At 40.8% G+C, this 24541-nt stretch overlaps 1 protein-coding gene across 2 annotated transcripts in view; it reads right to left on the bottom strand.

Annotated features, from left to right (window-relative positions):
- Positions 1-24541, bottom strand: part of LOC139951425 (vitamin D3 receptor B-like) — a 42424-nt gene that overhangs the window by 16288 nt on the left and 1595 nt on the right. The window contains exons 2-3 of one of the 2 annotated variants that reach the window (XM_071950311.1): positions 22825-22939; positions 1135-1194 (exon numbers count right to left, since the gene is read on the bottom strand). The gene's annotated coding sequence lies outside the window, so the exon portion shown is untranslated. The remainder of the gene's footprint in view (positions 1-1134; positions 1195-22824; positions 22940-24541) is intronic. The other variant, XM_071950312.1, reaches the window with a different exon arrangement.

The following is a 24541-nucleotide window of genomic DNA, read 5'->3' as shown; positions in this document are numbered from 1 at the left end:
GGGAACTAATGTACACCTGTGACAGAGGTTGACACTGTGTATGAAAAAGCCTTCGGAGTACTATGGTTGCTCAGGTTGTATACTCCCAAGGGAGCTGAGAAAGATTGTAATACATGTAGGAATGTTTTAGGTCCAATGACCATGGGGCACTAATGTAAAGCACATTATAGGAGGTGTAATGTGAGATGCGCTGTGATAAGAACTACATATATATAGTGGCTTTTATAACACCCCTTACCAATATTCTGCCTTTTTATTGGTTTAGAGTGCTTCGCCTCGGTGAAAATAGAAACTCCGGGGATCACCTCGGGAGTCGTAGTTTAAACCATAGCACTCGAAGCAGTCAATATTTGTGTGCTAGCTTACATACACAGTGTGTACAGTGTTCCAACAAGGTGATGTAGCCTACATGTACATTGTATGCGGGACTCACTCGAATTAAGAACTACTTTTACACTACATCAGCAAGTAATGGTTTGCAAGGTGCTGTGTGACGCAATATAGAGTGTCATGGTCGAGTGGTTAAGAGCATCGAATTCAAGTTCTGGTGCGTTTTCAGCGGAGTGTGGGTTCGAATCCCGGTCGTGACACTTGTGTCCTTGAGCAAGATACTTTACTAGAATTGCTTCTCTTCACCCAGGGGAATAAATGGGTACCTGCGAGGGTAGAGGTTGATATTGTGAATGAAAAAGCCTTTGGAGCGATATAAACTGTTGCCCAGGTTGTATACTCCCAAGGGAGCTGAGAAACATTAAAAAGGGATGTTATTGGCCCTATGACCAGGGCACTAATGTAAAGCGCTTAGAGAATTAAGTGTTAGTTATTAGGCGCTATATAAATCGAAAGTTATTATTATTATTATTAATATACTGCCAATCGAGCCAGGAACACTGGTGCATGGCATGTGTTCTTTTACATGCACTTCACAACACACAGGACCAATGGCTTATATGTCCCATCCAAAGGACGAAGAAATGGTTTTTAAGTGTCTCGCTCATCAGTGTCACGACTTGGACTTGAACCCACGCTTTGCTGATCAGAAACACCAGAGTTTGAATTCCGTGTTCTTGCGGCCTTGACAATTGTTTATTTTAAGAGAAACATCTATTGATAGGCCTATTATAATGTACGTACCTTGTGGAATGAAATCACAGACCATTAGTTTTCTCCTGATGTTCTCATCGTGGGCATGATCTGTGCAAAAAATACAAAACAAACAAACACACTTGAAAATTTCTGTTGAATGATAAAATTCAATCCAATGGGGGATATGCAAGGTTAACTGTCGACCTACGTGTGTCTATCAACTAACCGCGGATGTGATGTAAAACTAGCAAGCCAAGAGAGGTTGCGGAATACTTCTGCACATCCACGGTAAATTTACAGGGCCGCTAAGAGTACAATAGCAAAAGCTCCGCGCTGTAAACCTTAGCGCGACCACACTGTAAAATTCTATGCAAACGTCGTGGAATATAAGTCCAGGTGGAAACGCGCGGTAGACCTACACAAAAGCCAGACTCTGTAACTTTCGGCATGCCACAGAAGCAAAGTCCCATTGGAATATTTCAAGGGAAGTTTGCTACCACTATTATCTTCAAACTGTGTAAGTTTAATGTAAATCTGTGGACACTTGTGTTTTGTGTCGCAACAAAAAGTAACAAAAACCTTTTTAAAAGCAGAGTGATGAAATTGGGCCTGATAACCCTTTGTTATCTGATGCTAGGGTTAGGGTTATCTAGGGCATCAATGTGTGGTGAAGAGGGTTTCAGCTTTCATCTACATGTGGTGTTTTTAACCTGCTGTTCTTGATAATTCTACCGAGACAAAGTCGAGGAGGGGGGGGGGGTTAAACAACTAGTTTACAACTTATTCAACACACTTTGATTGCCATTCATACCTTTATGGTAAAAAAACATCAACACTTTTTGGTCAAAAGAAAAAATAAATGCAAAAGTTATAATTGTTCAATGGTGCTTTCAACACAACGCCCCTCCAGCTATGTAATTACATGTAGGCCCTCGGGTATAATCTCAAAATCAAATCGTGGAAAATTACTTCTTTCTCGAAACCTTCTCCACTTCAGAGGGAGCCGTTTCTCATAATGTTTTATACTATCAACCTCTCCCCATTACTCGTTACCAAGTAAGATGTTATGCTAATAATTATTTTGAGTAATTTACCAATAGGGGGGAGTTCAGTGCCTTTATCGATTCTCTACTTCACTCTAAAACCTCAAATTTGGCCTTTGCCAACTGAACTGGCCTCAATTCTCTCGTATTTTATCGATGCCTAGATGACAACTCATTATAAATGTATGGCCTTCCAACACAGTTCATGTATACTGTATTTAAAGGCAGTGGACACTATTGGTAATCACTCAAAATAATTATTAGCATAAAACCTTTCTTGGTGACCAGTAATGGGGAGAGGTTGATGGTATAAAACATTGTGAGAAACGGCTCCCTCTGAAGTGCCATCGTTTTCGAGAAAGAAGTAATTTTCCAAGAATTTGATTTCGAGACCTCAAGTTTAGAACTTGAGGTCTCGAAATCAACTATCTAAACGCACACAACTTCGTGTGACAAGGGTATTTTTTCTTTCATTCTTATCTCGGAAGTTCGATGACCGATTGAGCTCAAATTTTCACAGGTTTGTGATTTAATGCATATGTTGAGATACAACAAGTGAGAAGACTTGTCTTTGACAATTACCAATAGTGTCCACTTCCTTTAATATATTATAGGAGGGATTATGCATGGAATACATCTGTAACCACAAGGTAAAATCAGGGCCCAATTTCATTTAGGATCACCATTTTCCGCTGGAAGTAGGGCAAGCGCCAAAATTCTGCTTTGGAATCGTCGAATACTTACGTACTAATGTGCTTAGCAATGTAGAGCCAAGTAAGCCAAAAATCCCCGCTAAAGGCCCGGTCACACAGGCCCGATAACGAGAACGAAAACGAGAACGATAAAAATGCACGTTCGCGATTGGTTGAATTGCTCCCCGCAGATTACGCCCACGCTCATTCAACCAATCGAGGGCGTGCATTTTTATCGTTATCGTTTTCGTTCTCGTTATCGGGGCCTGTGTGACCGAGCCTTAACCCTTTTTAAAATTGTCGGACCCACGGAATTCCCTGCTTCTGCAAGTGCAGACTGCTCTATCTGTGGAAGCGTAGAATGCCTCAGAGTAACGTAAGTACGTGTACGTGCACTTGGCAAAAATTCCATGCTAACCCCTGAAATTTCTGCTCCACTATATGTAGCTGTGTAACGTACTACGTAGAATGCCTATTAGCGTACGTACATGTACGTGCACAAGAAAAAAATCCATGTTAAAGCGTGAAATTTCTGCTCCACATGTAGAGCTGCGTAACGTACATGTACTACCTAGAATATTGCCTAACGAACGTAATGTATGCACAAGCAAAAATTCCCTGCAAACTCAAGAAATTTCTGCTCTACATGCATGTAGCTGTGTATCGTAAACCCTACATGTGCATGCATGATGTAGCTGTGTATCGTACTACATGTAGAATGCCTAGTATACAAGTCAAAAATCCCTGCTAGCCTGTGAAACACACTTGATGGAACACTGAATTCCCTGCTTCTGCAAGTGCTGTCTCTTTGCTTGACGGTAAGCAGTGCCATGAAATTGGGCCCATAGTGGTCTAGTAAAAACTATTTTTTTGCCAATACTGTTCTGGGACAAAGCACAAACAAAAATGCAGTTGTTTTAAATAACTCTAGTTCTGTGTCATTTGAAATTTGAAATGATTTTTGGGGTTGACAAAGAATTGACTAGAGTGGGATTCTAACCAACGACCTCCGGAACAACGTGCCGGCACTCTACCAACTGAGCTATCTAGCCCTATATTGGCGGTGTCCCTATTTTGTCGATATCTTTGTTCAGGGGTGCCAGTCAGAAGCCATACAACCGTTAACTGCCGTGTATCCAGGGATCACACCCAAGTTACGATACAACCTGGGAAGCGGCAGCCAGGGGATCACCTTATTAAGGGGATGCGACTTTTTGTTTCAGATATCATTAGAAACCATGAGCGCCGGCACGTTAATCCAGAGGTCATTGGTTCGAATCCCACTCTAGTCAATTCTTTGTTCAACCCCCAAAATCATTTCAAAATTTACCCAGTCAGTTTCCCTTGTGGTTTCTGTGACAAAGCACAAACGAAATGCATTGTTTTCTCTAGATCTGTGTCAGCTGAAATTTGTTCACAAAAACCACAAAATAATCATGGCAACTTACATGTATACATGGCAACTTATACACTTATCAACATTGTGAATTATTCAATGTGGACACAAACTCACTCACTCACTCACACTAACTCACCTGAGCTTGTATTGTACACATGTACGCCTGCAACCATGGACCTCCTAATGTCCCTCTTTGGTTAATACTTGTACTTTTTTGCAACACTCCAATTGGTTTTGTACACGTTTTCCAAGCGCAGACCTTTCCCGAACCGTGGACTCTTTTGTAATATACATCATGTACATGTAGGACCCCGGTTTGATGTGCAACCGATTCACACTCACTCACTCCGTGGACCCAAGTGGCTACTTGATGAGACGAGCACAATGATACACACGCCGCACATCACGATCACTGTCTTCAAACCCTGTCTGCAATCACAAGGCCTTGACTGTTTGAAACAACCATTGAACAAATATTTTGGTAGGGGCCTATGTACGGCACTAATTAAGAGTGGCATCGTTGTATTTCCTATGATGAAATAATGACAGTTTCTTCCGCCAATCAAGTGACATTGCCCGATCCATTGCAACACAGCCTTAAACATTTTGGTTTCTCACGAGAGATCACTTTTGGGTTATTTGAGGGTGTTTTTTTCATAATTTCAAAAGCATACTCAGGCCTGTATGCTTCCTTTTATTGAAAGGGAAAGAAAAACAAGGCATTTTCACTTTGGTAAAGGGCACCCTGTTAGGAAATTAGACATTTCTACTGGGGCATTTCAAGGACCATATTAAATTTACAATAAGTAAATGTGTTTAACAACATAATTTTCTTCAGGCCTGTATGCTGTGTTTTTAAAAGGGCAAGGGCACCAAGGCATTTTGTCCCTGGTAAAGGGCACCCTAAGAGGAAATTGTAAATTTGTACTGTAGCATTTCAAGGGCACCAAGGCAATGACCAGGGGGCATGGAGGCAATGCCTTTGTGCTGTTTCGGGCCTGCCTACTTTGATGTGAATATAACTTGTCCTACCTCTTTTTAAACCTCATTCGTTTTTATGGCAAAACAAGTAATTCTGTTTTGCCTTTCTCAAAATGTAATTTTTTTTAAGTTAGAGCTCAGTTCATATTTTCAGTTCATATTTTGACATCATGGCTGTAGTCGAACACAGTTTTATTGCAAAAGATTCATTGCGAATTCATTGCGAAGTTGTTACTTCAGAGGGAGCCGTTTCTCACAATGTTTTATACTATCAGCATCTCCCAATTATTTGTTATCAGGTAATGTTTTATGCTAATATTTATTTTGAGTAATTACATGAACCAATAATGTCCACTGCCTTTAACCAAGGAGAAAAGGCCTCGGTGCCCTTGCTCTTACATGTAAAACCTTTTTTTTAAACCTTAAGAAGGTAAAGGTATTAATGAATGGGAATCAAAGCGCGTTGAATCGGTTTAAAGTTACTAGTATCAGGCCTGTATGCTTCGTTTTTGAAAGGGCAAGGGCACCAAGGCATTTTCTTTTTGGTAAAGGGCACCCTATGAGGAAATTGCAAATTTGTACTGGAGCATTTCAAGGGCACCAAGGCAATGACCAGTGGACACGGAGGCAATCGCCTTCGTTGCCTCCGTGAAATATCAGGCCTGTAGTATAGTAGTAGTGTAAACCCGCCAAGGCTTGGTTGTTGACAAAATTACCTCGACTTCGTCTCTAGCATGTCTAGAGGTAAAATAATCAAGAATCAGGCCTTGGCCGGTTTAAACCACTGATAAATAAAACCTCTTCACCACACATTGATTCCCTTAGTAATACATGTACATTTGATGAACAACTCTATTTGATGGGATAATGTACATGTAATGCAGTTTGTGAGCCATCATCCCTCTGAACCTTCCCCGCAGGAATTACTCCTTGGTTTCCATGGCAACCAAATGAATAAAATAATGGATGACGTGGGGAGTGGATCATTGTTCCTCATCATTTTCCCTGTTGGTTGTTATAAAAGGTACTGGACACCTTTAGTAAATTGTATCCAAACATTCTGTACGCATAAAAAAAACTGTGGAAATTCGGACTCGAAGTTTCTAGAGAATAATGAAAGAAAAATACCCTTGTAACATTTAAGAGACATTGTAAATGTCTGGAAATAGTGTATCCTTTTCAGGAAATACTTGTTTCTCGCTTTAACATGTGATGTTTGGCAATCCATAACTTTAGGTAACGATAAGTAACGACAACGCCACTATGTGCAACATTTCATAATAGATGGGTTAATATTTCCTCAAAACGTCTTGGCGGTGAGGTGTGGCAGTCTCAAGATATAGCCATTTGAAATTGTCTTTGCTCAAAAAAAGTAAATGTAAAAAGAAAAAAAAAATAACCCAAAAATGAGTTATGTTTGACATTTCTTCCCTTTTAGTAATTTTTTGCATAAAATGTCTCATAAACATACATGTTTTTATAAAAAAAAATCTGTTTTATTTGGTTTTCTTCAATTGTTTCAAGATCAGGAAACAAAATCAAATGTTTCGTCATTGTTTCCGGACTGACAACAGCTCTCCTTTGCTCGTTACAAAGTACCAAGTAATTTTGAGTAATTACCAATAGCGTCCTGGCCTTTAAACTGTGATTTCTCCGCATGAGTTTAATTTTCCACTTTTCAAAGCCTTTACAAATTAGAGTAATTTAAAGATAACCCGTGGTGTAATTTTAGCTGTTCTGGGGACAGTAGCAGTCGAAACAGGTATTGTTTTCATCAAGATTTCTTTGCATGAATGCTAGCAATGATTGCATTCAGTGGTATTGCCTGATGACACAATGTATCTCAGTATCACACTAAAAAAAATGTCATTGTCTAGCTTATTAGCCCTTAGATACATAGACCACGTGAACTTTGTGTGACCAGTTGTACATTCTTTGAGTATTCTGGCAGGCACAATACTGCACAGGTCATATGGGAAAGTTGACATTTTGTGTCATAATTTCCACATAAATCCAAGAGTTATAGGGGCCTATGAAAGTAAAAGCTGGACAAGTTTTGAGATGTGCCCCCATTTATCATATCAAAAATTGATAAGAATTAGACAGTGCAATCTTTATAAAATATAAGATATATATTTTCTTCCATTAGGCTGTGTACAAATCGTGCTCTTTTGTAAACATGTGATGTCACAGGTCACATCGTCAACATGTATAGGACTCTTCCTCTGTGCTGTACACAATACAGAATCCCGACTAATTAGCGCCCGTTTCTGAGGCGGAAAACTTTCAAAGCTTCGTAACTCCAATCTTAGCTGCAAGAAGCAAATAATTTCAACAGATTCACATTCCATGGCAGCTTATGCAGTGTCTTTTGCTCGTCAAATATTCATCATTTTTGTGAAATAATGCAGCTCCCAACGTTAAAAAATACCTGTTTTTGATCGTATTCTCACAGCCTACCGCGTGTCCGCAAGATGCACGACGCGCATAACTTGCGTTGCGTTTGCGTGTCAACGCTGTGCAGTCAAGATACGATGACAAAAAATTCATGCGTCTTGCATCTTGTGTCTTGCAAGCGAATGTGTATTCGTACACACCGCAGCAGACAACACTGTGAGAAAACGGGAATTATTTGACAGTTGGAGCTGCATTAATTCACGAAAATGACGGATAGTGAGAGGAATATTTGACGGGCAAAACTCTCCGCAGACAAATGTATGCTGCCATGGAATGTGAGTCTGGGTTATGTCTAGCTAGGCATTGTACATCGAGCTACTAGTGTGTTGATGATTTCAGGCCTGAAGTCTTTTTTAGTGTGAAATTACCTCTTTCGTAAAAACTATGTTACTTCAGAGGGAGCAGTTTCTCACAATAATTTACAACAACAGCTCTCCATTGCTCTTTACCAGTTTACCAAGTAATAACAATATAGTGTGTCCATGGTCCCCATTGGACACTTTCTGAACGGAACAAACATTAAAAGTTCACAGATTTACAAATAACTTACAGGGTTTGCAGAAGGTAATGGTGAAAGACCTCCCTTGAAATATTATTCCATGAAATGCTTTCCTTTTTGAGAAAACATTAAAACAATTATCAACTCTCTATGTCGAGAATAACGGATTTGTTTTAGACACATGTCATGACATGACGAAATGTTATTTTCTCCTGACTCCGATTGATCCTAAATTTTCACAGGTTTGTTATTTTATAAGTTGTGATACATAAGTTTGGGCCTTTGGACAATACTGTTTACCAATGTTGTGCGATTGCTTTAAGGGTTCACATCCCTCATTAACAGTACCACATCCTGCGTCATGTTTAACTTGATGTACTCTTCTGCAGTTCATTGTGCTTTGGTGAGACAAGGCTCTAGACATTGTCAAGTTCGACTGATAATAATATTATTGCTTCTTAAAGAACGCATTATCTGTCACTCAGTGACGCTCATCCAAGGCGCTTAAACATTTAGTATTTGCCTGCAAGGTATGTGACTACATTGGATTATAAGACGTGTACAATGTACTTCTTTTACATAGAATAATGTATGGTTTAAAAGGTCAAACTAAGAACACCGGGGCAAACCTTTCTTTTGTTTTCGACAAGTGCAGTGGGTTCTCTAATGTGCTTACAAAACATATGGAACCAATGGTTTTACGTCCCATCCGAAGGATGACGCATCATGGTTATTGTGTCTAGCTTCTAAAAGGACACAGGTGTCACGACTCTCGAACACTCACTCTACTTAACACTAGGGGCCAATTTCATAGAGCTGCTTAAGCAAAAAATTTGCTTAAGCACGAAAATAGGTCGCTTGTTTTAAACATGTTATTACTAGCCAAAATTTCATGCAATATACATTGCTTGTGACTGGTATTTAGCTGCTGTTTACTTAGCATAACAATTGAGTTGAGTCTTGGCTGGTAATCTGATTTTACTAAGCAAGGATTATTTTGCTTAAGCAAAATTTTGTGCTTAAGCAGCTCTATGAAATTGGGCCCAGAGGTTGAGACTATAGTGCTCTTTTATTGATCTTGAGTTTATTTTTGTCCTTAGCCCACAGTACAAAGTAATACAACCATGATATTGTTGTCGAGCGACAACCCCTTAAGAAAGGAAGTCACTTAAACAGCTACCAAAAGAGGGTTTTCGTGTCATGGCCGAGCGGTTAAAGGGTCACCAAACTCAAATTCTGGTGTTTCTGTTCAGCAGAGTGTGGGTTCAAGTTCCACTCAAGACACATGTTAGGGTGTCTTGGCTGAGCGGATTAGAGCAACAAACTCAAATTCTGGTGTTTCTGTTCAGCAGAGTGTGGGTTCAAGTCCCACTTAAGACACATGTTAGGGTGTCTTGGCTGAGCGGATTAGAGCAACAAACTCAAATTCTGGTGTTTCTGTTCAGCAGAGTGTGGGTTCAAGTGCCACTCAAGACACATGTTAGGGTGTCTTGGCTGAGCGGATTGGAGCAACAACCTCAAACTCTGGTGTTTCTGTTCAGCAGAGTGTGGGTTCAAGTCCCACTCAAGACACATGTTAGGGTGTCTTGGCTGAGCGGATTAGAGCAACAAACTCAAATTCTGGTGTTTCTGTTCAGCAGAGTGTGGGTTCAAGTCCCACTTAAGACACATGTTAGGGTGTCTTGGCTGAGCGGATTAGAGCAACAAACTCAAACTCTGGTGTTTCTGTTCAGCAGAGTGTGGGTTCAAGTGCCACTCAAGACACATGTTAGGGTGTCTTGGCTGAGCGGATTGGAGCAACAAACTCAAACTCTGGTGTTTCTGTTCAGCAGAGTGTGGGTTCAAGTCCCACTCAAGACACATGTTAGGGTGTCTTGGCTGAGCGGATTAGAGCAACAAACTCAAATTCTGGTGTTTCTGTTCAGCAGAGTGTGGGTTCAAGTCCCACTCAAGACACATGTTAGGGTGTCTTGGCTGAGCGGATTAGAGCAACAAACTCAAATTCTGGTGTTTCTGTTCAGCAGAGTGTGGGTTCAAGTCCCAGTCGTGACACTTGTGTCCCTGAGCAATACACTATAATTCCTTCTCTCCACCCAAGGGTAAATGGGTACCAGCGAGGGCGCAACATATAGTTGTCAGCACAGGCTGTGTTCATGTACTCCCCAGGGAGCCAAGATGGTTTAAGGAATGAATTAAATGGCCCACTGACCAAGGGTTTTGATATTGGAAGCTCTGTGACCGCGTTCCCACTGGATCCACAATTGCGAGATTGTGATCCCGCAACAAGACGAGTTGCAGGCGTGAAATTGCGGTCGCGTTCCCACTTGCATAGGATCGCACATTGATCCCCTTTTGGGGAGCGGAAGTGGTTTCAAAATAATAATGTTTTGTGAGCAAATTTTGGGGTCTGATCGCCCTTTGCGTTCCCACTAGACTTTTGATCGCCCATTAATCCACAAGGGCGATCAGATCCCGCTTTAATCCTACTCCTGCGGTGGATCAAAATTGAGTGCGTGCGACCAAAACTACAACGCTCTCTACACAAAAACCCTACCCGCAGAAAATACTTGCACGCTACTCGCTAGTGGCTACATGTAATTGCGCGGCTTTAGTCAGCTGCTGCTGCGCTGGACCATACCATTAAATTTTAGGGGAGATCAAAACAACACACATCACTGCCAACGTGGCGCCACACTGCTAACATTTGTCCGAGTGTTAACCTTTGTGCTGAACAATATAATTTGTGAACAACTCAATATCATTTGTGAATATCTAAATAAATGTAAAACTTAGTGAAGCAGGATTCTTTTCGTTGACTTTTCAAGTTGATTCTTCCAGTTTGTAGTAAAGCAATCCAGACTTAGCACGCTACCCTTTTTTTCTGGCTCAGTAATTTTCTTTTGAGTGATACAATGAGAGTTCAGTTCTTGAATTTCCTTTTCAGATTTGAACAATAAGCAAAAATATCGGAGTCCCCCCATCCCCAACGCCCCCCAAGAATGCAAGGCTCACCCTAACAGGTTTTTGTTGTATGTAAAGTAGTATTAACCATTATGGTCTATCGAACACTGCTCCACTAAGGGTACGAGAGCTGGATTTTGACCCACCCCACGACCCCACTGCCGAAGACGGTTTTCCTTTTCAAATGTCGAAAAAGAATAAATTGTACAAAAGTTTTGAATCTAAAATAACCCTTTTCACTAGCCTGGTGTAAGTTGTCTAGTAAAAACGGGCACAAACCGGGAAAATATAGGTAAAAAGACAGAGGCTAGAACGTAGCTACAGACCCCCATAGTTGGGAAACTATTCACATGACCCTTTTTACTGCCTACAGTAATTTTCAATCAAATCGTACAAAGAGAGTTCAGTTCTTGAATTCCTTTTCAGATACAAAGCAAAAATACTGGAGCCCCCCCCCCCCTGGAATCGGCGCTCACCCTTAACACTAGCCAGGTGTTCAGTTGTCTAGTGAAAATCGTTTTGGTCCAGCAACCACCACATTTCAACCTCGGGCTACTAAAAACTGTTCACAGTGTTGTATTTGTAGTCTAGACCAGTTTTAGTGGTGGGGAATAAATCAAATTTTGTTGGAAGTCTACCCAGGGCAAGGGGATCAACAAAATGATTTGTGTTTAATTATTGCCATTATTGCTGAAGTGGGGCAAGGTTTCCAAACTGGACACTGGACACCAGGCCTGACACTTCACGGAGGCAACGGAGGCGATTGCCTCCGTTGTCCCTTGCCATTGCCTTGGTGCCCTTGAAATGCTCCAGTAAACATTTACAATTTCCTCATAGGGTGCCCTTTGCCAAAGAAAATGCCTTGGTGCCCTTGCCCCTTCAAAAACGAAGCATACAGGCCTGGGACACTATTGGTAATTGTCAAACACCAGTCTTCTCACTTGGTGTATCTCAACGTATGCATAAATAAAATAACAAACCTGTGAAAGTTTGAACTCAATCGGTCGACAAAGTTGCGAGATAATAATGAAAGAAAAAAACACCCTTGTCACACGAAGTTGTGTGCTTTCAGATGCTTGATTTCGAGACCTCAAATTCTAAGCTGCGCAAGGTCTTGAAATCAAATTCATGGAAAATTACTTCTTTCTTGAAAACTACGTCACATCAGATGGAGCTGTTTCTCACAATGTTTTATACTATCAACCTCGCCCTATTACTCATAACCAAGTGAGGTTTTATGCCAGTAATTATTTTGAGTAATTACCAATAATGTCCACTGCCTTTAAGTTAGGGGGCCATGCAATAAGTAGAATGATCTTTTGACTGTGTTCTTTCTCTTTGACATTTGGTGTTAAAAAACGTAATTGACGACGTGTCTACATGTGGCACTATAACACAAGTGTACACATGTCTCAAACCACGAGGCAAGGAGGACTCAAACCAACCCTCTTCTCATTAAAGGAGCACGTTGCCTTGGATCAGTCGAGTTGGTCTTTGAAAAGCGTTTTGTAACCGTTTGTTATAAAATCGGTATGGTTAGAAAGATGTTGTAAAAGTAGAATACAATGATCTACACAAATATGCCTCGAAATTGCGTGGTTTTCGTTTTACCTGGTCGACAAACACCGTCGGCCATTTATGGGAGTCAAAACTTTGACTCCCATAAATGGCCGACCGTGTTAGTTCGCGACGTAAAATGAAAACCGTGCAATTTGGAGTGATACTTGTGTGGATCATTATATTCTACTTTTAAAACATCTTTCTAACCAATATGCATTTCATAACAAACGGTTTCAAGCGCTTTTCATAGACCAACTCGTCCGATCCAAGGCAACGTGTTCCTTTAACGGCAGCTGGACACTATTGGTAATTATGCAAAATAAAAACCTTACTTGGTTACGAGTAATGGGGACAGGTTGATAGTATTGTGAGAGACAGCACCCTCTGAAGTAACGTACTATCATTTGAGAAAGAAATAACTTTCCACGAAATTGATTGTGAGACCTCAGATTTAGAATTTGAGGTCTCGAAATCAAGCATCTCAGAAAAATCTACTTGTACTGCATCATTCTCGCAACTTCAACCAACAATTGAGCTCAATTTTTGACAGGTTTGTTATTTTATGCACATGTTGAGATACATACGGTACACCAAATGAAAAGACTGGCCTTTGACAATTACCAATAGTGTCCACTGTCTTTAAACTTACATGGTTTCTGAAGATAATGATAGTAGAAGGCTTTCCTTACAAGTATTACTTGCTTGGGCGTTGTTGTTTTTGAGAAATGAAACCATGATGCTTCATCCTTCTGATAGGACGTAATAAGCTGTTGGTCCCTTGTTGTGTTTCGCAAGTACACGAAAAAAGACCCACTCGCTTATCAAACAGAGAAGGGGTTCGCCCCTGTGTTCCTTAAAGTTTGATTGGCTGCATATTGCGCCACAGCACCCTGTAAATGGTAACACGGAGCTACGTACAAGTGTGAAAGGAGTTGGTTTCATAAATCAAAGCTACATGTAGTTCCATTTTATTACAGTACCTAACAGGTAAATACTGCAGGTCTGATACTTTATGGAGGCATCGAAGGTGATTCGCCCCAGTGTTCCTTTAAGTTTGAATGGCTGCATATTGCGCCACACCACCCTGTAAACGGTAACATGGAGAAGGGAGCTATGTACAAGTCTTAAAGGAGTTGTCTCATAAATCAAAGCTGGTCTCATAATTCAAAGCTAGTCCCAGGTTATATTACGGTACCTTACAGGTAAACACAGCAGGTCTGCTACTTCATGGAGGCAACGAAGGTGATTACGTGTTGAGATTTGTAAAAAATGCAATAAGTTTTCTGCTGATCAGAAATATCAATCAATAGCTCAATGAAATCTGCCCCACGACATCTGAGGTCATTGCACGGCATCAGCCTTCTGTCATGTCTGTTTAATTTCCGGTTCAACTGTCCATGTCAGTTCTAGGGCTTATAAGAAATGCCTGACAGATGGACAAGTCAATGGCATTGGAAAGCAAATATTATTCTCAGGAAATATTAACAAAAATTGAGAGAGGGAAATTTGAGAAAGGAATTTTTGCAATTTGGTACTGAAGCATTTTACAACAGCTGAACTTCTGAGTAAGGCGTCAAATTAATTTTAAAAGCAAATTGATGAATGACAACAAAATTTAACCTTTTGTTATTTTTAAAAGTAAGGTGATACAAACACTGTACCATGTACTGTAGATTTGGGTTTTTTCATCACAAATGCTAGAAGCAAAAACCCTTCAAGAAAAGCAAAAATAAACTGTCCGCTTTTTAAAACCGAGCTACCTGTAATTTACAATGACCGTCAGTAAACCTTGATACCTCCCCTTAGGAGTTCCGTTAATATTTCCGGCACCAGTTTTTGTTTTCAGAGGGATTTGCCTACAGTGGATTTTTTTTTTTCATGATGAATATTCCACATTACAGATGAGTGCAAATTTACACAAAGTGCTGATGCGGACAATGACCCGAAATTATGTATTCCAGTGAACTTGTTTTGAAGGTAAAATATTGGATTGTGTTCATCCCCCTAAATATGTACTTTCCTGCACGGTTTTCCTTTTACCTCGTCGACTAACACGGTCGGCCATTTATGGGAGTCAAATTTTTGACTGCCATAAATGGCCGACCGCGTTAGTTCGTGACGTAAAAGGAAAACCGTGCAATTTTGAGTGATACTTGTGTGGATCATTATATTCTACTTTTAAAACATCTTTCTAACCATATGCATTTCATAACAAACGGTTTCAAACACTTTTAAAAGACCAACTCGACCGATCCAAGGCAACGTGTTCCTTTAAACACTATTGGTACATTGTAATTGTCCAAGACCAGTCTTCTCACTTGGTGTATCTCAACATATATGCATAAAATAACAACCCTGTGAAAAGTTGAGCTCAATTGGTTGTTTAAGTTGCGAGATAATAATAAAAGAAAAAAACACCCTTGTCACACGAAGTTGTGTGCTTTCAGATGCTTGATTTCGAAACCTCAAAATCTAATCCTAAGGTCTCTGAAATAAAATTCGTGGAAAATTACTTCTTTCTCAAAAACTACGTTACTACAGAGGGAGCCGTATCTCACAATGTTTCATACTATCAATAGCCCCCTATTACTCGTTACCAAGTAATGCTTTATGCTAATAATTATTTGAAATATTACCGATAGTTACCACTGCCTTTAAATGGTAAACAAACACGTCATAAACATGTTTAAATAGCATTCCCGTAAGTACCTGTTTAAAAAGCATTATGATGGAATGATGTTATGTCACTGTACTGACATGACTGATCGTGTACAGGGAGTCACGAGCAAGCCACCTAGAGCATCACGTTTAATAAGTTCTGATGGTTTAATCATGGTATGGGTTCGACTTGGTCATGACACGTGTGTCCTTGAGCAAGATCTTTTTACTATACCCGTCTTCTTTGAACCCAGTGGTATTTGTGTGTCATAGCCTGATAGCTGAGCGGTTATAAACCACCGGACCCAGGCTATGGTGTTTCTGATCAGGGCCCAATTTCATAGAGCTGCTAAGCACCAACCAAATTTCCATTTGTTGCATATTGCTTGTTACTGGTATTCAGCTGCTGTTTGCTTATAATCCTGAAAATCATGTAGAAAATTTGTTGGTAATCCCGTTTTTACCAAGGAAGACATTTCATGCTTAGCAAATTGTTGTGCTAAGCAGCTCTATGAAATTGGGCCCAGCAGAGTTCGGGTTCCAGTCCCAGTCCCAGCTAGTTATTTTAAGCAAGACATTTAACCATGATGCTTCTTCCTTCGGACGTAAACCCCAAAAAGTGCACTTATTGAAACAAGAAGAGCTCTGCCCCGGTGTTCCTGGTCCAATTAGCAGCATATTGCGCCACAGCACCTTGTAAACCATACACAATTCAAACAAAGTCCATCTCACCTTGCAGGAAAAAATTGATTGTTAAAGGCACAACACTAGTGGTAATCACTGTTAGTGTTAGCATAAAAACAAGTACTTGATTTAAACGAGTAATGGAGGGCTGTTGTATAGTAGTATAAATCATTGTGAGAAATGGCTCCCTTTGAAGTAGGCTAAAGTAGTTTTTGGAGAAAGAAGTAAAAAATATTTGAATTTGATTTTAAGACCTCAGAATTTGATTTTTAGTGTCCACTGCCTTTAAAGGAACACATTGCCTTGGATCGGTCGAGTTGGTCTTTAAAAAGCGTTTGTAACCGTTTTTTATAAAATGCATATATATGGGTAGAAAGATGTTGTAATAGTAGAATACAAAGATCCACACAAACATGCCTCGAAATTGCGTGGTTTTCCTTTTACCTCGTCAACTAACACGGTCGGCCATTTATGGGAGTCAAATTTTTTACTGCCATAAATGGCCGATCGTGTAAATTCGCACAGTAAAAGGAAAACCACACAATTTCGAGGCAAACTTGTGTGGATCATTGTATTCTACTTTTAAAACATCTTTCCAACCATATGCATTTTATAAAAAAAAAGGGTTACAAATGCTTTTTATAGACCAACTCGTCCAACCCAAGGCAACGTGTTCCTTTAAAGTGCCTAGAATATCACTGGGAGACGATACATTGTACATGTATAAGCGCTAATATGAAAGCAGATACTAAGCCTCTAGGATAAACCTTCCTTGTAGAAGTTCATCTATTGGTCAATGACCTGGCATGACTGAAGGGTAACCACAGTAACAACAAGTCATGACCATTGTTGCTGAATAATGAAACTCAGCAGACTTGACGCTAAATCCCTGTTTTATTTGTACTGAAATTTATGTTTTTTTAATCTCACCCTAAGGAGAGGTCTATAATGTATCAGCCATGAAGGGAGAAATGTACAAAGATAGCCACTAATCTGATAAAAAGTACAGTACGTACCCAGTGTTGTCAATTTTTCAACGATGCTGCCCAATGTTTTCGAGACCATGCTCTTGCCACTTTGTCATCCGGCAGAACTTATGTGAAGTTTGTGATTTGACTTGTGAAAAATTGACTCCTGACTTATGACTTGACTTTAAAAGCAAAAAAAAAATGTGACTTGACTTCAGAATAGAAATTGCTTTGTTACAACACACATAGTGAGTGCGTTTTTTTAGTGCTATAGGGTGTCCGTGGCGGAGAGCAAGCTCTGACAAGAGCAAGCTCTGACAAGAGCAAACTCTGACAAGAGCAAGCTCTGACAAGAGCAAGCTCTGACCTGACAAGAGCAAGCTCTGACAAGAGCAAGCTCTGACAAGAGCAAGCTCTGACAAGAGCTAGCTCTGACAAGAGCAAGCTCTGACAAGAGCTAGCTCTGACAAGAGCAAGCTCTGACAAGAGCAAGCTCTGGTGTTTCTGATCAGCAGAGTGTGGGTTCGAGAGTCTTGTCACTTGTGTCCTTTAGCAAAACACTTACATGACCATTATTGCTGTGACATCCTTCTTGGGATGGGACGTAAAGCCGTTGGTCCCCTGTGCTGTGTAACGCTTGAATAAAAGAAACCAGACTTTGACTTATCGTAAAGGGAAGGGGGCTCACCTGGTGTTCATGGTCTGATCGGTTGCATATTGCACCAATTGCAAATTGCATATTGAATATTTTCACTGAATGGTTTAATAATTTTTAATTGTCAATAATCCATGTATTTTTTTTTAACCTACTATTAATGATTGCAATGTGTAACAATGTTTTTTATTTGAGATTTTAGACCTAATTGCATTTTTAATACTTCAGGATTTCTATTGATTAAGTTTGTTGTTGAATGTTTTTAAGAATGTTTACTCTTGTTGTTATAATTCCGTATTTTCTTATTTTTTAGTTATAATTATTTTTCCATGTTCAGCGCCCTAGGGCATGTTTACATGATTATAGGGCGCTATACAAGTTTTGGTATTATTATTATTATAACACCCCTTACCAATATTCTGCCTTTTCATTGGTTTAGAACGCGTCACATGATATGTCTTAGTTTTGCTAGACGACGGCCGTGTGATAGCGCATCGGTTTGCCGTGCGCTAGTCCGAAAGACTAGCACACGGCGTGCAGTACCCAGACGTCCGTTGTGTACGAGGATGATAAATTAATAGTCTGTAACCATTTCGGATTACATGACACTGCATGCAGAGCACAGTAAAAGTTTTCGCAATCTGTATTTGCGTCGTCCGTGGATTGTAGCATTCAGGTCTGTAAAGTCTGTACAGTATTTAGAAATGTTTGGGGTGTTATAAAACAAATATTGACTGCTTTTACTCGTGCAATGGTTTAAACTATGACTCCCTCGGTGATCCCCGGAGTGTTCTATTTTCCCTCGGCTTCGCCTCGGGAAAATAGAACGCTCCGGGGATCACCTCGGGAGTCATAGTTTTAACCATAGCACTCGAAGCAGTCAATATTTGTATATTACCACAGCACCTTACAGTGCTAATAGAGGAAAGGTCTCATACATGTACTTCAATATGAGCTCCACAAGCCTCGCAGGAAAAAATATTGAGCGCTTTGCTTCGCCCCTAGGGGTGTGATCATTGTCACTGGGTGATATCACAACATCACACTTTGAAGTCAAGATTGCTTAAATAATAACTGATACACAATGCAGAACATCCCCGTGCTACAATCTATTAAGCCCCAGGTCACCCTTAACATGGAGAAAGGACAACTTTCTCTATGCCCTATAACCAGCATTAAGCCTGTACTACTAGAGCGACTAGTGTTGATGTTGCGGCTATTGATTGCATAGTCAAGTCACGGCTACTGGGTTTTTTTTCAACTACTTATTGAGCCATGCGGCTACGACTACTAAAAAAACTAACGCGACTACCTGCTCGGTGAACTAATTGTGTCACTCACAACTATTCACGACTTGACATATAAACACAATCAGGCATCAGTGACACAATACTTCAATCGATTCAGCGTGAATTTTACTACGTGTGTATATTAATAATAATAATAATAATAATAATAATAATAATAATAATAATACATTTGTAAAGCGCCTAATGCGCATAAAAGAAACAATAAAATAAACAGTGAGAGAAAGATACAAGATACAAATAGGCAAATTACAAAAAAGAAGCTTTATATTGCACCTGCCGCAAAAAAATATATGCCGAAATGAGAATCTTGAAAATAAAAAAACACGAGTCGAGTTGCAAATTTCACCCAGGTGTAACCAGACACCCAACCAGCCATGACAGTTTCATAAACCAACATACAATGTAAATTAGCATCAAAAAACACATTAATTCCCAACCACAGGAAGACTTTGTTACAAGTTTTCCTCATGACACAATTTCACAGGTGAAACCCACACCGAGGAAATAAGGTGACACGGATGAAATTACACCCTTCACTTTGAGCAGTGTGAGATTTTTGTGACAAACTAACTACATTACATTACGTGTAGCTCTTTCTCAAAAACTACGTTACTTTAGAGGGAGCTAATTCCCGCAATGTTTTATATGCCCCTGCACAGCGCAAGAGCCGTACCTCGTCGGGGGCCAGCAGTCTCGAGTGAATATCGCCAGTGTCGCAAAAAAAAAAATGCGAAGAGAAAGTCGGACGCTATCACCGTGACAGACAATTTAAAGACTTTCCTCGTTCACAACATGTACATTTCCAGCCCTGTAATTTTGTGATTGATTGCGCTATGTATTATTAGCAGTGTACGTACTCCACAGGGAACTGAAATGGTTTATATGGCATCAAATAAAATGCCCAGTGACCAGGAACTATATTGTTGGAGCACCATGAATTAAACCTGAACGTCGCTGAGTGATGAATTTAAGTACAGTGTAACGAGCCAAATTAACGTACAATGTATGTAAGCAGGCCTCTATGCTTCGTTTTTGAAGGGGCAATGGCCTGGGTACATGTACTCGAGGCATTTTCTCCTTGGTAAAGGGCACCCTACATCAGACATTACCGGAGCATTTCAAGGGTACCAAGGCAATGACTAGGGGGCATGCAGGCCTGTATGCATCATTTTTGAAAGGGCAAGGGCACCAAGGCATTTTCTCCTTTTGTAAAGAGTACCCTATGAGGAAATTGTAAAATTTTACTGGAGAGCATTTCAAGGGTACCAAGGCAATCGTACGAGGGGGGCATGCAGGCATGTACATGTACATGTACATGTATGCCCATTTTTGAAAGGGCAATACTTGGGCATTTTCTCCTTTTGTAAAGGGCACCCTACATGAGGCAATTGCACATTTCTAATGGAGCATTTCAAGGGTACCAAGGCAATCATAACAGGGGGCATGCAGGCATGTATGGGTCATTTTTGAAAGGGCAAGGGCATTTTCTCCTTTGTATAGGATACCCATGATGAGGACATTGTAAGTTTCTACTGGAACATTTCTAGGGCACCAAGGCAATTACCAGGGGGCATGCAGCTTGTACATGTGCGTATACGCCATTTTTGACATGTTTGAAGGTGCAAGGGCATTTTCTCCTTTAAAAAGGGTACCCATGATGAGGAAATTGTAAGTTTCTACTGGAGCATTTCAAGGGCACCAAGGCATGCAGCTTGTATTGTACACACCATTTTTGAATAGGGCCAGGGCATTTTCTCCTTTGTAAAGAGTACCCATGAGGAAATTGTACTGGAGCATTTCAAGGGCACCAAGTCAAGTACCAGGGGGCAAGCAGCTTGTAGTATACGCCATTTTAAAAAAAGGGTACCCATGAGGAACTTGTACAATTCTACTGTCAGAGCATTTAACTACATGTATGGCACCAAGGCAATGACCACGGGCATGGAGGAAATTTCGTTGCCTCCAGGAAGTATCAGGCCTGACATAATCATTAATGTAATTACCAAGTCATTTTTCCAGAAGTTTAGAATTTTGCAAACAGAAATAGTCGCCAAACATCTGCACATTGCATATTTCTGGTATGCACAGAGTCTGTAAACCCCCAGACCTTCATTGTCAATGCGAAATGCACTGAATTTGCAAAATAAATTAATTAATTCCTAATTAAATTACTGAATACTGACCATACTGTAGGCCATGCTTGAACAGTTTCAGAGCTTTAAAAGTGCACTAACCTGGCTAACATGTGTGTCCATAAAATTTAACCATTCGCCATGTCCCTAGACAAAACACCGATGCAGAGTTGCCAACATTTACATCTTGCAATTAGGGAGTTAGGCTACATGTATGTCGTTTCAATATCACGTATTCAGTGAATTCAGTGAAAAGCGTTAATGGTTTCGGGTATCTAAAAACATTACAATAAACACCCCAGACTTAACTACAAAAAGAGACGTGACTACGTCACAATAGTCACGACGACCTCCTGTCATGCCTGTTTGGTGAACCAAATATTGCGTCGCTCACGACTTTTCACAACAATTTACTTTATGAAGAACAATCAGACATTAGTAGCCAAATAATTCAATCCTTCAGCGTGAATTTTACAAAATTGCGCCTGCGACAAACATCAGTTGCAACTATTCGACATGTTTGAGGCGTGACTAGTCAAGTAGTATAGCCTACTACAGTATTAATAATAACTGGAATTATTAGAGGCAAATTATTAAAGGATGCAAGGCGCAGAAAAGAAAAGGCCGATGCAGGGCTGTATGCTTCGTTTTTGAAAGGGCAAGGGCACCAAGGCATTTTCTCTTTGGCAAAGGGCACCCTATGAGGAAATTGTAAATTTCTACTGGAGTATTTCAAGGGCACCAAGGCGGGGCAACGAAGACAATTGCCTCCGTTGCCTCTGTGAAGTATCAGGCCTGCCGATGTGTTGGTGATAACCAGCTACAGATTGGAAAATGTGAGTCTTTAGACCCTTCTTGAAGACAGAAGAGTCCAAGCGTTTTTTTAAGGGGACAGGAAGACCGTTCAACAGGCAGGAGGCAGCAGCAGAAAAAGCTCTCTCACTAGCTACAGCTGGCCAGGCCTACCAATCATCACTGGGATCAATTACAGAATATCCCGACACCGAGAAACACCCCGAACAAATTTCCTGGCTACAGCTACGGCGTCCACCAAAACTATTTGTAGAAGTTGTAAGCAGGAAGTTGAGCACCACATATCAAGCACCTGCTACACCTGAGTGGCGGGGTGGTCTGCATGCGCGCCACGCCCCCTTCCCCTCCCCCAACCTCCCACTCCTTGCGCTTTGAGGTTCCGTTCTTCTCTTGGTTTGTGGAGACGAAAACGGAACAAACCTAGGAGGACACACCCCAGAATCTTTGTATTAGCGGAGTATTCTGAAAATTGTGCTTGTCACGCCCCCCTTACTCCTAGAACAGAGGTTCATTCATTGCACTCTTCTCTTGTTCGTGAAGACGAATGTCTTACTCCTTGAATAGAGGTGCGCTCCATTCTTCTCTTGGTTTGTGAAGACAGATTCGGAACCAACCTAGGAGGACCCACCCCAGAACCTTTGTATTAGCAGAGTTTTCTGAACATTGTGCACACCACGCCCCCCCCCCCTTACAGAGGTTCGTTCGTTGCACTCTTCTCTTGATCGTGAAGACAAATACTGAACAAACATAGGAGGACCAACCCCCAGAATCTTTATTAGTAAACGGAAAACCTCCTCATCTTTTGTTTTTCTGTGTAATAAAACAATTGCATAGATCCTGTACGAAAGCGAAAGACGAAAGCGCAACAAACCTGGGGAGACCGATTCCAGAATCTTTATTAGTAAACAAAAAGAAAACTCCCTTACCTCTTGTTAAGTGTTTGTGTTTGTGTTTGTAGAATTACATCTGTACATGTAGTAGGCCTACTGATTATACATAACGTCATGCATGGTCATGGTGGCTGAGTCGAGTGTGTTTGAGCTGAGGAGTGAAAAAGAGGAATTAGGAATGTTATAAAACACTAACAGTTTTTCTGTCTGTTGTTTGCTTGTTTGTTTGTCCGTTTGTCTGTTTGTTTGTTTGTTTGTTTAGATGATCTACTTGAAGGGCGTCGTGACCGAGAGGATAAGAGCACCGAACTCAAAGCTCTTGTGATTCTGTTCAACTAACATGTAGTGCGGGTTCGGGAGTAGATGCGTGTGTTTCGCAAGTAGATTGAGCACATGATGTTACCCCAAACCAAACATTAATACCTCACCATGCAATGCCTCAAATAATTGTCAGATTTGATCGTGAGAACTAGGTTGCATTGCAGTCATGTCAGTGCACATGATGCAGGCATTCAAGTTCAGCAGACCATAACTGAATTCAGTAAAGGCCGAGTAAAAAAATAAACATGTTTAGCGTCCCACCCACAAGTTTCCTTTTGAGAGGCGGCCTCCTTTTTTATTCACAGTAGTGTACATGTACGTGCTCAGACCAACGCGCGCAGTACTGAGCATGCGCGCACACGCACAGAGCCGCTATAAAAGAGGACTGCTACATAGGCCTACATGTCTGCTGCCGCCAGTGTCTTAAACAGCAAGTCTCAAATAATTTATGACTCACTGACACTGTACTGTACCAAGGACAAAGTGAAGGCCTATAGACCGTATTGAATCCGACGTCACTGTCAAATATCTGACCTAAAAGATGGCGTCCGTGCGCGTGCATGTGCTGTTGAAGTCAAACCAGGAATGTTGCGTGCTGCGTGCCCTCTGACAGTGCAACCATGGAGGAAGAATATACTTAGTTAGGGGTGCAACCGCCACCATGTGCAGCGGAGGAGTCCAGACCTGGGCTAAATCAAACACCAATGACGATGTCAGGCCTCACACTTCACGGAGGCAACGAAGGCGATTGCCTCCGTTGCCCCTTGCCATTGCCTTGGTGCCCTTGAAATGCTCCAGTAGAAATTTACAATTTCCTCATAGGGTGCCCTTTGCCAAAGAGAAAATGCCTTAGTGCCCTTGCCCTTTCAAAAACGAAGCATACGGGCCTGCAATGTGTAAACTGTAAAACAAGGGCATTTCCAAAATAAATGTTAAAATGTTGAATTGAATTGAATTTAAAATATACAGCCATGACAGTCCAAGCAAAAGCATGACATTGGCAATGACATTATTGACATTGACTCACATTCAGACAACATTGGAGCTGGAATTTTGGACAAGGTCTGCTACCGTGCGTACGACAATCCAGTGGATGGCCATTTTATTTAATTTCTTTTTCAAGTTCAACGTTAAAGGAACACGTTGCCTTGGATCGGACGAGTTGGTCAAAACAAAAGCGTTTGTAACCGTTTTCTATAAAATGCATATGGTTGGAAAGATGTTTTAAAAGTAGAATACAATGATCCACACAAGTTTGCCTCGAAATTGCGTGGTTTTCCTTCTACTGTGCGAACTAACATGGTCGGCCATTTATGGGAGTCAAAATTTTGACCCCCATAAATGGCCGACGTGTTAGTCGACAAGGTAAAAGGAAAACCACGCAATTTCGAGGCATGTTTGTGTGGATCATTGTATTCTACTTTTACAACAT

This window comes from Asterias amurensis, chromosome 19, assembly GCF_032118995.1.
Source record: "Asterias amurensis chromosome 19, ASM3211899v1".
Lineage (NCBI taxonomy): Eukaryota > Metazoa > Echinodermata > Asteroidea > Forcipulatida > Asteriidae > Asterias > Asterias amurensis.
The sequence above is the reverse complement of the archived record's forward strand: the minus strand, read 5'-3'. Positions and strand labels throughout refer to the sequence as shown.